Source organism: Hemibagrus wyckioides, linkage group LG28 (assembly GCF_019097595.1).
Source record: "Hemibagrus wyckioides isolate EC202008001 linkage group LG28, SWU_Hwy_1.0, whole genome shotgun sequence".
Lineage (NCBI taxonomy): Eukaryota > Metazoa > Chordata > Actinopteri > Siluriformes > Bagridae > Hemibagrus > Hemibagrus wyckioides.
In genome coordinates this window covers 13,359,774-13,371,349 of record NC_080737.1, presented here as the reverse complement: position 1 = coordinate 13,371,349, position 11,576 = coordinate 13,359,774, and the positions used below count along the sequence as shown (strand labels likewise).

Here is an 11,576-nt window from a genome sequence, read left to right as displayed (position 1 = left end):
AATATCTGGTGTTTACTATTCTTACGTACTTCTGTGTACCCCACAGGCGGTATCAAGGAAGTATATGGTATGTAGCTGGTTAATAATATGTATGTCTTGGTAAATATCTGTTGTTCATTATTTACATGTTTTCCTGTCTGCGTAACCTGGATATATTAGCAGGAAAGGTTATGTTAATTAGCTGTGTTGGAAGGGAAGATGTCCACAAACCGATATACCAACTCCGTCAAGTACTCATTCTGGGATGGAGTGAGATCAGCCCCTTTCTGCACCAAGGTATGCTCCTTGAGATCTGTGGAGCAAGCAAAATCAGACGTAGCATGCGCAGACTCTGTCCGTCTTTTCAGGATGCTGACGTGGTACAACTGTGTCTTTGTTTGCTCATCTGGCTGTTGCAGATGGTAGTTCATGGCTCCCACCCATTCAGCTGTCATGTAGGGGCCCTGCCAGCGGTCAAGGAAATTGCAGGTAGCATCAGGTAGGAGGAGGTTCAGCCGATTGCCTGGCTGAAACTCCCATGCTTGTGTTGGACGGTTGTAGATTCTTTGTTGGTCTCTTTGATCTGTGTCCATGTTTGCAGATGATAGGAGTTACTTCATCCATCAGCTCTTGCATCTCCTGAAGATGATGCACAACTGATTGTTCGGGTGAGGGCTGCTCCTCCCAGGCCTCTCGAGCCACGTCTAGAAGGCCCCTTGGTTGCTGTCTGAAAAGGAGTTTGAATGGTGATTGCCCAGTGAATGTTTGAGTAGTCTTCTGGATGGCCAAGAGCACATAGGGTAAGAGTAGGTCTGTAGGTTTCACGTCTAGAAGGCACCTTGGTCACTGTCCTAAGAGGAGTTTGAGTGGTGGTTGCCTGGAGGATGTTTAGGTAGTGTTCCGGATGGCCAAGAGCACATAGGGTAAGAGTACTTCTGAGTTCCTCCCTTCCTCATCTAACACCCACAGGATAATCCTCTTCAGTGTTCGGTTGAACCTTTCATGTCTAGAAGGCCCCTTGGTCGCTGTATGAAGAGGTGTTTGAATGGTGATTCCCCAGTGAAAGCTTGAGTAGTCTCCCCGATAGCAAAGAGCACATAGGGTAAAAGTAGGTCTAAGTTCCTCCCTTCCTCATCTAATACCCAAAGGAGCATCCTCTTCAGTGTTCAGTTGAACCCTTCACATCTAGAAGGCACCTTGGTCACTGTCCTAAGAGGAATTTGAGTGGTGATTGCCTGATGGATGCTTGGGTAGTCTCCCGAATGGCGAAGAGCACATAGGGTAAGAGTAGGTGTAATTTCCTCCCTTCCTCGTCTAACACCCACAGGAGAATCCTCTTCAGTATTCAGTTGAACCTTTCACGTCTAGAAGGCCCTGTTGTCGCTGTCTGAAGAGGAGTCTGAATAGTGATTGCTCAGTGAAAGCTTGAGTAGTCCCCCCTGATCGCGATGAGCACATAGGGTAAGAGTAGGTCTGAGTTTCTCCCTTCCTCGTCTAACACCCACAGGAGCATCCTCTTCAGTGTTTGGTTGAACCTTTCAAGAAATCCATTGGTCTTGGTTTGATAATCTGACATCATCAGGTGTTCAACCTCCAATATCCGACATAGAACAACTGTGAATGGTTTGCCTTGATTGGTCAGTTGTGATATTCCCGGTTCTGCTTTAGAGGATCATTTGCTCCATGGCAATACTGTGGAAGGTGACCTCCCCTGGTTATCGGATGGCATAGACCACGATTATGAGGATGATTTATGGGTGAGGGTGATGATACATCTGATATTTTCATTTGTTTCCCTGCAAACCAAAGGAGTAAATGTCTGGTGTTTATTATTTACATGTCTTTGTTTTCCACAGCTGGAATCAAAGAAAAATATGCTATTTAATTAGTGTGTGACAGATATGTCTGGGTAGATATCTGAGACATTTGATAAGTATTTGTTATTTATTGCAGTTCAGAGAGGTAGCCAAGCCTTGAACTGGTACTTAAAAGGAGGAGAGAATGAGAGGAGAAGCGGTTCCACTGGATCACAGATGTTGCAGGACCGAGTACCTGCAAAGGTTGGCCAGTTGTGATCTTTTTCTGGTTGACCCATTGACCACTTGGAAAGACAAGTTGGTGACCGAGGAAGAATGGTGACAGCTTGCAAAGATGGCTGACATTTGGGAAAGACCAAAGTTGGATTCAGGAGGTTTGGCAAGCTGAAGCACAACCTCCGCGAGGAGTAATCCACTGCTAATCGCTATGGAAAGGTACATTACAAGATACTCCCAGCATCTAGTAAGAGCGGGGGAGGATCATCGGCCTACAGACAGACTGTTGTTCTGACCTCTCATGATGGACAATTGACCTTGGAACAGCTAATGCCGAGTTCACACTGCACAATTTTCAAAGTTGTTGCATCACCGTTGCTTTCATACTACATGACTATCAGGGGTAGTTGCTGATGTGTTCACATTGCACGATGGATTGATGACTTCACAATGGGAAGAATCGGCGTCAACTCTGTCTGGTTCACAACCTACTTTTCACAACCAAATGCATGCGAGAAATGATAAGGAAATAACGCAAGATCACAAGAGCTCTTACATGAGACTGGAAATGGTATCCTACAAGAAGATTGCTGTCCAAATGGTCTGTGCGCTGATTTGCAGTGAATGGGCAAAAAAGAAAAGATTATGGTGGAGGAATTGATTGGGGAGACGCAGGGAACAAGGATTGCGTGTTTTGCAAATGAATCATTTTGTAGTGTGCTGCTGCTGGTCAAGCAAGTATTTCTGCTTTATTTCTGTCTGCTGTAATTGTAAAGCTTATTTATTCTGATACTATATTTAAGACATTTTTCTGGTAAAAATCTATAAACTCTATTAAACTATAATATTGTGCTCCAATCGAAGCCATGCTTGCTGATGTTGTGGTCTATAACGTCTCCCCGAACTTCCCGCTGGCCTGTATATTGCTCTCTCATTGGCTGTAGGTCATCACCAATGTATTTTTCAGTCAAAACTTATTTCACTATAAGAACTATATGTTAAAAATGAGAGGGTGTCTGAAGATACATCAGTCAAAGATAAAGTGCTTGAAACCTGAACGTAATGTAAACACACAGGGACACCTGGGGAGATGGAGGAGAGGCTGGGGCAGGAGGCAAACAACAGCCCCCAGACTCTCCAGGCACATGATGAAAAAGGGAGCAGGATTAGCATCATCGATGTTTCAGAAGACGCAAAGCACCAGATAGAGGTGGAGAGTACACAGGATATTAGACAGCCTGGACAGGATATATATGTAGTAGAAGTCTGAAAGGAACCAGAGAACTGGCCTGCTGCAGTGGCGAGGAAGGAGTGGGAGAGGTTTGATCATGATGTGGACGAGGTGCTGGGAACAGCCTTGGCAGGAGATGTGGGGACGAAGCTGAAGGATATGGCTTCCATTATTTGGAGCATAGGTGCTGATTGCTTTGTAAAAAAAGAGCCAAATGTTAAAACATATGTCTAGCTAAAGGAAAACAAACATATGAAGGAGATAGCAATCTTTAAAAGGGATCTGTGGAGGCTGAGGAAGGCATTTTGTGATGCAACAGTGGATGAGAGACTAGCACTCACTGAAATTCGTGACAACCTGAGGGTATGCGTTAAGACCTTCTGAACAGCTGAATGTCACTGCAGGGATAGGAAGCGATGAATGAAGGAGCAGACAGATTTCACCAAGAATCCTTTCAAATATCTGTCAAAACTTTTGGGCGATGTAAGATCAGGGCAGCTGAAAGCAACAAAGGAGGAGGTGGAGGAGCACATTTGCTAGGTCCATAGCGACCCTATAAGTGAGGACCATGTTGCAAAAGGCTCAGCAGACGACTTTGGAAGCTACTGAAAGTGGCATGGAAGAAGGACTTCCTCACTGATTGTTAGCTAGTCGTTGTATGATGTTTCATCCCTAAGGAAGAAAATTCTACAGTGATTAAGCAATTCCGTACCATCTCACTTCTCACGTCTGCCTGAAAAGGGGGATTTCCAGGGATAGTGGGCTGTCTTGAGCACACCAGCATAATCAGTAAGATTATCGCAGATACGAAGAGGAACCATGGTGACCTGGCAGACCTGTGGCTGGATTTAATGTATATGGGATGATACCTTGTAATTTTCCAGCCATTTCCAGAAGCTCTTGCAGTGCTACGATGACAACATGCGATTCACCTGTGGAGACTTCGCCACCGAATGGCAGAGGCTAGAGGTGGGCATTTTCAATGGCTACACGATTTCAGTAATCTTGTTTTTGAACAATGAACCTTCTCGTTAAGTCAGCAGAGAAGTTGCGGCAGGGTGCAGTGACTCACCATCATGGCAAAATTAGTACCTGAATGGAGATGAATCTTGGAAGATCTGTTTGAGCTAACTGAATTGGGCAAGGATGGAGTTTAAACCTGAAATGTCCAGAAGCCTGGTATTGAGGAAGGGGCACATTTATGACCGGTTCTGCTTCAGGATCAAAGATACCATCATCCCACCAGTCCAAGAGAGACCAGTGAAGAGCTTAGGGAAGTGGTATAGGGCAGACATCAATGTTAAGCAGAGTGTGAGGGAGATGTTTATCCAAGTAGACACCTGGATGACATCCTACCCATCAAATATTAGGCCTGTGTTTACCAACATGGTTTTCTAGATCATAGACTGCTCTGGCCTCTGCTTGTTTATGAGGTACCTGTCTCTACTGCCGAGGAATTGGAGAGGAAGATTAACACCTATTTAAGGAGGTGGCTGGTTGTCCCAAGATGCTCGGGCAGCACAGGCAGCAAGTTGCAGCTGTCAGTGACATCAGTGTTTGAGGAGTATAAAGCATCAAAGGCATGCCAGGCTATGATGCTGCAAGATAGCAAGGATGAAACAGAGGACTAATGGAGGCTGAGGATTGACTGCAGCATGCTGACATCGTTTGGACAGTAGGTACACCACAGTATGGTACAGAGGGAGGTCCGCAAAGGCGGAGGAGAAAACTCAGCACGCCAAGGCAGTTGCCATGAAAAAACAGGGCAGCTGGACAAGGTGGAAGGGTGTACGAGAAAGTGTCCTGACATGGCAGGACATTTGGACCATGGAATGATGATGGAAAAGTTCTTGATGTGTTCTGTCTGCAATGTTCTGCCTACTCCATCAGACCTCTATATTTCAGGGATGGCAGAGAGCCCCAGCTGCACTATGTGTAAAGCAAGCCAACTTTGAGCATGACCTCTCAGCATGCCAGTAAGTGTCTTATTGTGCATGTAATGAATAGGTATGAATAAATATCTGGTGTTTATCTGCATGTGTTTCTATTCCACAGGTGCTATCAAAGAAAAATATGCTAGTTGTAGTTGATGTTTGATATGCATGTGTGGTTAAATATATGAGACATGTTGACAAGTATCTGTTGTTCATTGGCTTAGTGTTGATCAGTGTCTGGTGTATTGTGGATGAGTGTGGTAAATGTCTGGTTCGTAATATATTTGTTTCTCTGCAAATCATTTCTCTTGTGGCTAATATCTGTATGTGTTTACCATATTTAACCATATTTAGTTATTTACTTGTTTATTTATTTAATATATTGGTATATATTATCTTCATGCATTTGTTTGTTCTCCACAGGCAATAAAATAAATGGTATGTATGTAAATGGTATGTATGTCTGAGTAAATATCTGGTGTTTACTATTTTCTTTTTTTCTATCTGTGTAAACTGCAGACATTAGCTGCGAACATTATGATAAGTCTCTGGTGTTTATTGGTCCAGGATGGTTAAATATCTTTTGGTTAATATCCGTAAGTGATTTTAAATGCATCTCAGGTAGTAGCGGGGAGGCATACAAGTGTCCGCTGGTATTGCACCTTGTGTTTTGTGGGTGAGGGTAAGTGAATATTTGCTGTTCAGTATCTACATGTTTTTCTGAGAAAACATCGGTTAGATTCAGAAATTTGCATGACACTGCTTCCAATGTCACAACTATCTCCTTTTGAGATTATAGACTTATGCTTTTCTCCCAGGTGATGCTGTATTGGTAAAACTTCTTAACCCCAGGAAAGTGTGGAAAGGAGACTTTGCCCCTCCCACTTGATTATAGCTGTCACATGCACCACCATTCTGAACGACTCACAACCTCAGTGGATCCACACAGGCAGGTTGAAATGGTGCCCTGTTGTAGTGACATCTAAGAAAGGAGAAAATCAGCAATCAAGCAGCCCTAAGGGGGCCTCATCTCATCTCACTTTTTCACATATACATATACAAAAATGATAATGATTTTGATAATCTGACAGGCACTAAAACTGCTAACATTCCTAGACACTAGTTTCGTGGACTCTTTGGTCATTCATTTTGTGGTTCTCAGATTTAATCAGCCATTGCGTAGAGAGTAAGTAATTTGGAAAACATGATTGTTATGCTCTTAGTAGAGGCCTTATGCTCTTGTTTATTTAGTCTTATGCCTCAACAGCAGTGTGGTGGAAGTTTGGCCTGTGTCTTTGCTTTAGAAATCACTTGCAATTTGTCTGACACTTATCATATCGGATTTTTGCATTCCGTTTTACCAGTTTTTGTAATAAAAATTTTGACCTTTTTGTCATCACTGTGTATCTTCAAGTGTATCTCCGCTTGTGTTAGGTGATCCGTTGGCGCATTAGTTAACAACACTTACGAAGCAGTTTCACTTGACGTGATAAATGAGGTCTTGCTTCTTGGTGGACATGCCTCTGATCTCTAGTATGCGCAGCCTTAAAAAGCTGCTGTTTTTTGTGGTTGGGGCTGTGGGATGACCCAGTAAGCAGTGTGACTGTCTTTGATGCACCTTAAGAGTGCTCACAGGTCCTGTTTGGACTGAACTGGGCATTATAGGGATGAGCTGTGCTGACATTGTGATGTTTTGGTTTATAGCCTAGAAATTCTTTCTGTTCTTTTCTGATAAACATGGGCCGAGCACAGACACCATGTAACAGTCACTGCTCACTTTCTCTTTCATTCTCCTGAACCCTTCAGTGGACACATCAGCCACCACATCTCTTATCTGCTGACGCCTTTTTCTCTACAGATGTTGCCTATAGATAACATTTAAAGATTTTACCTTGTTTTGTATAAATACTCTGTCTGTCACAGTAAATTTGCTATTAGAACACAGACTCTGTGTGTTTTTTTTTTGCACTCTCTTCCCTGATATAAGCTCAGATGTGAACCAAAATTCTATCAGCTCTCTGGGTAATGTGTAGGTGTGAGGAACTATCTGGTGTTTATTGTCTACAAGTAACTGTGTACACTACAGGTAAAAGCAAGAAAGTGTATTGTACCTAGCTGGTGTTTAATGTTGCATGCTACTGCCTGTGGAGTACACACAAATACATGTTGATAATAAATAGATATTTACACATACCTACCCATTACCACATACTGGCTTGTTACTTACCTGTAGTTTACATGCACACACAAAGTCACTGAGATATTAACACAATTTCGCAATATCTCACTCTTGCAAAAGTATTATTAAGTAAAATTAGTTAAATGTTTAATGACTGTGTGGTAAATATCTGGTCTTTAATATTTTCATATTGTTATTTGTATACCAAATCTAATCTTTGCTGATCTGTGTGTGGATTTTGATGACCATGTTATTCAATTTTCAATTTCAATTTCAATTTATTTTTTGTATAGCACTTTTAACAAAGAGAATTGTCTCAAAGCAGCTTTACATGAGAAACAACATAAGAAAACAACAAACATATAAACAGACAAACAGACCAACAGTCCTAGATGTTATCCCAAGTGAGCAAGCCTGAGGTGACTGAGGCGACTGTGGCAAGGAAAAACTCCCTTAGATGGTAAGAGGAAGAAACCTTGAGAGGAACCAGACTCAAGAGGGAACCCATCCTCATTTGGGTGACAATTGTGTGATGCAGATACAGCATGTGTCAACATTACCACTTAGGAACTCACTAATGATGCACCACCTGGGGGTGATATTCATGTTTGCACACACAAAAACAAGTATGTCTCTTGGAAAATAGTGTACATTAAAATGTTTTAGGTTGACAAAAAAAAAACAGAAAGAAAGAAAGGAAAATAAAAAAGCCTGCCTTTTGAAGCCTTTAGCTTCAACCACTTGCACTGTGGTTCACTTGCAGATGCAACCTACTTTTGCAATGTAGTCTTAGGATTTCATCTTATCTTCAATTGTTGTCAAATTATTCAGCAGTAAGAATTTATTGAAAACAAACTGACCACCATACTACTACAGGGGTAATTCAACTAAGTTCCATTAAATGTATACAACGGTATATTCAAACAAAAAGGCCGCTTATACAACGTTTCATTTAATCTTCTTCTTCATTTACCTATCCTTATCTTCTGCATCCTCAACACTTGCACCCACTTGCTTCATATCCTCATTTATTACATCTTTATACGTCCCTCTGATGTACTCGTTCCTAATCCTGTCCAACCGTGTCACTCCCATAGAGAACCTCGACATCTTCAGCTCTGCTACCTCCAGCTCTGACTCCTGTCTCTTCTTCAGTGACACTGTCTCTAAACGATACAGCATGGCCAGTCTCACCACTGTCTTGTACACCTTCCCCTTGATTCCTGCTGATATTTTTCTATCACACAGAACTCCCGACACCTTTCTCCACCCATTCCAACCTGCCTGCACTTGCTTCTTTACCTCTTTCCCACATTCTCCATTACTCTGGACTGTTGACCCCAAGTACTTAAACTCCTGTACCTTTTTCACCTCTTCACCCTGTAATTTCACTGTTCCACTTCCCTCCCTTTCATTCATACACATGTACTCAGTCTTACTACGACTGACTTTCATTCTTCTTTTCTCCACTGCAGACCTCCACCTCTCCAGGTTTTCCTCCACCTGCTCCCTGCTCTCACTACAGATCACAATGTCATCTGCAAACATCATTGTCCAAGGAGACTCCTGTCTGACCTCCTCTGACAACTGGTCCATCACCATAGCAAACAGGAAGGGGCTCAGAGCCGATCCCTGATGCAGTCCCACCTCCACTTTGAACTCCTCTGTCTAACCTACAGCACACCTCACCACTGTCCTGCTCCTCTCATACATGTCCTGCACCACTCTGACATACTTCTCTGCTACTCCTGACTTCCTCATACAGTACCACAACTCTTCTCTTGGCACCCTGTCATACGCTTTCTCCACGTCTACAAACACACAGTGCAACTCTCTCTGACCATCCCTATACTTCTCCATCAACATTCTCAGAGCAAAAATTGCATTTGTTGTGCTCTTTCTGGGCATGAAGCCATACTGCTGCTCACAGAATTATTATTTACACTTATTATCCTTATTCTTAAAGATCGACACTAACACACTTCTCCATTCCTCAGGCATCTTCTCACTCTCTAAAACCTTGTTAAACAAACTAGTTAAAAATTCAACTGCTGCCTCTTCTAGACACTTCCAGACCTCCACCGGGATGTCATCAGGACCAACTGCCTTTCCACTTTTCATCCTCTTCAAAGCCTTCCTGACGTCATCCTTTCTAATCTTATCTACTTTCTGTTCCACAGAGTTCACCCCTTCTACTCTTCTTTCCCTCTCATTTTCCTCATTCACCAGCTCTTCAAAGTATTCCATCTCCTCTTTACACTTCCCTCATTTGTGAGCACATTTCCATCTCTATCCTTAATAACTCTAACTTGCTGCACATCCTTCCCATCTCGATCCCTCTGCCTACAAGTCCTTCTCTCCTTCTCTAGTGTCTAACCTAGTGTACAACTCATCATATGCCTTCTGCTAGACACCTCTCTCTTCACTCAGCGCTGTGACTCCTTGTATTTGTGTCTATTCTCTTTAGTCCTGGCCATGTCCCACTTCTTCTTGGCTAATCTCTTCCTCTGAATACTATCCTGAACTTCCTCATTCCACTACCAAGTCTCCTTATCTTCTTTCCTCCTTCCAGATGACACACCCAGCACCTTTCTTTCTGTCTCCCTGAACACTTATGCTATAGTTTCCCAGTCATCTGGCAGCACTACCTGACCACCCAGAGCCTGCCTCAACTTCTGTCTAAATTCCTCACAACATTTCTCCTTTTTCAGCTTCCACCACTTGGTTTTCTTCTCTATCTCTATCTTTGACTTCTTCTTCTTATAGACCATCAAAGTCATCCTACACACCACCATCCTATGCTGTCTGGCTATACTCTCTCCCACTGCCACTTTACAGTCACTAATCTCTTTCAGATTGCCTCTTCTACATAGGATGTAGTCTACCTGTGTGCTCCTACCTCCACTCTTGTAAGTCACTCTATGCTCCTCCCTCTTCTGAAAATAAGTGTAAACCACAGCCATGTTCATCCTCTTAGCAAATCCACTACTATCTGTCCTTCAAGGTTCCTTTCCTTAACTCCAAATTTGCCCATCACCTCCTCATCACCTGTGTTCCCCTCACCAACATGTCCATTAAAATGGACCACTCTCTCACCCCTGGGAATACTCTCCATCATCTCATCTAATTCACTCCAGAATCTCTCTTTCTCCTCTAACTCACAACCTACCTGTGGGGCATAACTACTAACAACATTCAACATCACCCCTTCAATATCTTACTTCAGACTCATCACCCTGTCTGACACTCTCTTCACCTCCAGAACATTCCTCACAAACTCCTCCTTCAGATCACACCCACCCCATTTCTTTTACTATCCACACCATAATAAAACAGCTTGAATCCTTCTCCTATACTACGAGCCTTGCTACCCTTCCACCTGGTCTCCTGTACACACAGTATTTCCATCTTCCTTCTTTCCATCATATCAGCCAGCTCTCTACCTTTCCCTGTCATAGTACCAACATTCAGAGTTCCTATTCTCAGTCCTACACTTTCCTCTTCTCTCTCTGTCTGCACACTCTCCTTCCTCCTCCTCTTCTTCGACCAACAGTAGCCCAATTTCCACTGGCGTCCTGTAGGTCAATGGCGCAGATGGCGGACATTGTTAACCCAGACCTCGACCGACCCGGTATGAAATTCAGAGTCATGACGATTCGCATGATTAAATTTGGTAATGTTTTACGCCAGATACCCTTCCTGACGCAACCCTCTCTATTTATCCGGGCTTGGGACTGGCACAGAAGTCACTGGACTGTGACCCCCATGGCTAGATTACAATGTTTCATTTAATATGAAGTCAATTCACTGTTGTAATTTGTAAAGAAACATGAAAGCAAACAAAATGTCCTATTTCCTGTCTGAAAAAAATCTGATTGGAGGCTGAAATCTAACTAGGTTAGAGTAGTTTATAGAATAATAAAAAGGATATTTATTAGAATTAGGAATACAAATTTGTTATTGTACAGAATTCAATTCTCATGATGTGGAAATGCATGATTAGGCATATATGCTGTACATCATGGATGAGCACATCCATTTTTTCTTTAATGAAGGACTAACATGAAGGAATCTTTTTCAGTGCTAGCAAATTAGGGTCAGTCACTTGAGAAGTCACATCATGGGTACTATAGTGATCCTGAATGGTTGGTCAGTTTTATTGCCAGCTAACTTGAGGAGCCAGAACATCTCTATGGTTACTGCATAATGTTTAAGATAGT

General features: G+C 42.7%; 1 long non-coding RNA gene across 1 annotated transcript in view; it reads left to right on the top strand.

Annotated features, from left to right (window-relative positions):
• The window catches only part of LOC131348611 (uncharacterized), a 30,753-nt gene extending 23,644 nt beyond the window's left edge, over window positions 1-7,109 (top strand). Inside the window, exons 2-3 of the long non-coding RNA XR_009203959.1 lie at window positions 47-276; window positions 399-7,109. This is a non-coding gene — a long non-coding RNA (uncharacterized LOC131348611). The remainder of the gene's footprint in view (window positions 1-46; window positions 277-398) is intronic.
• The last annotated feature ends 4,467 nt before the right edge of the window (window positions 7,110-11,576 follow it).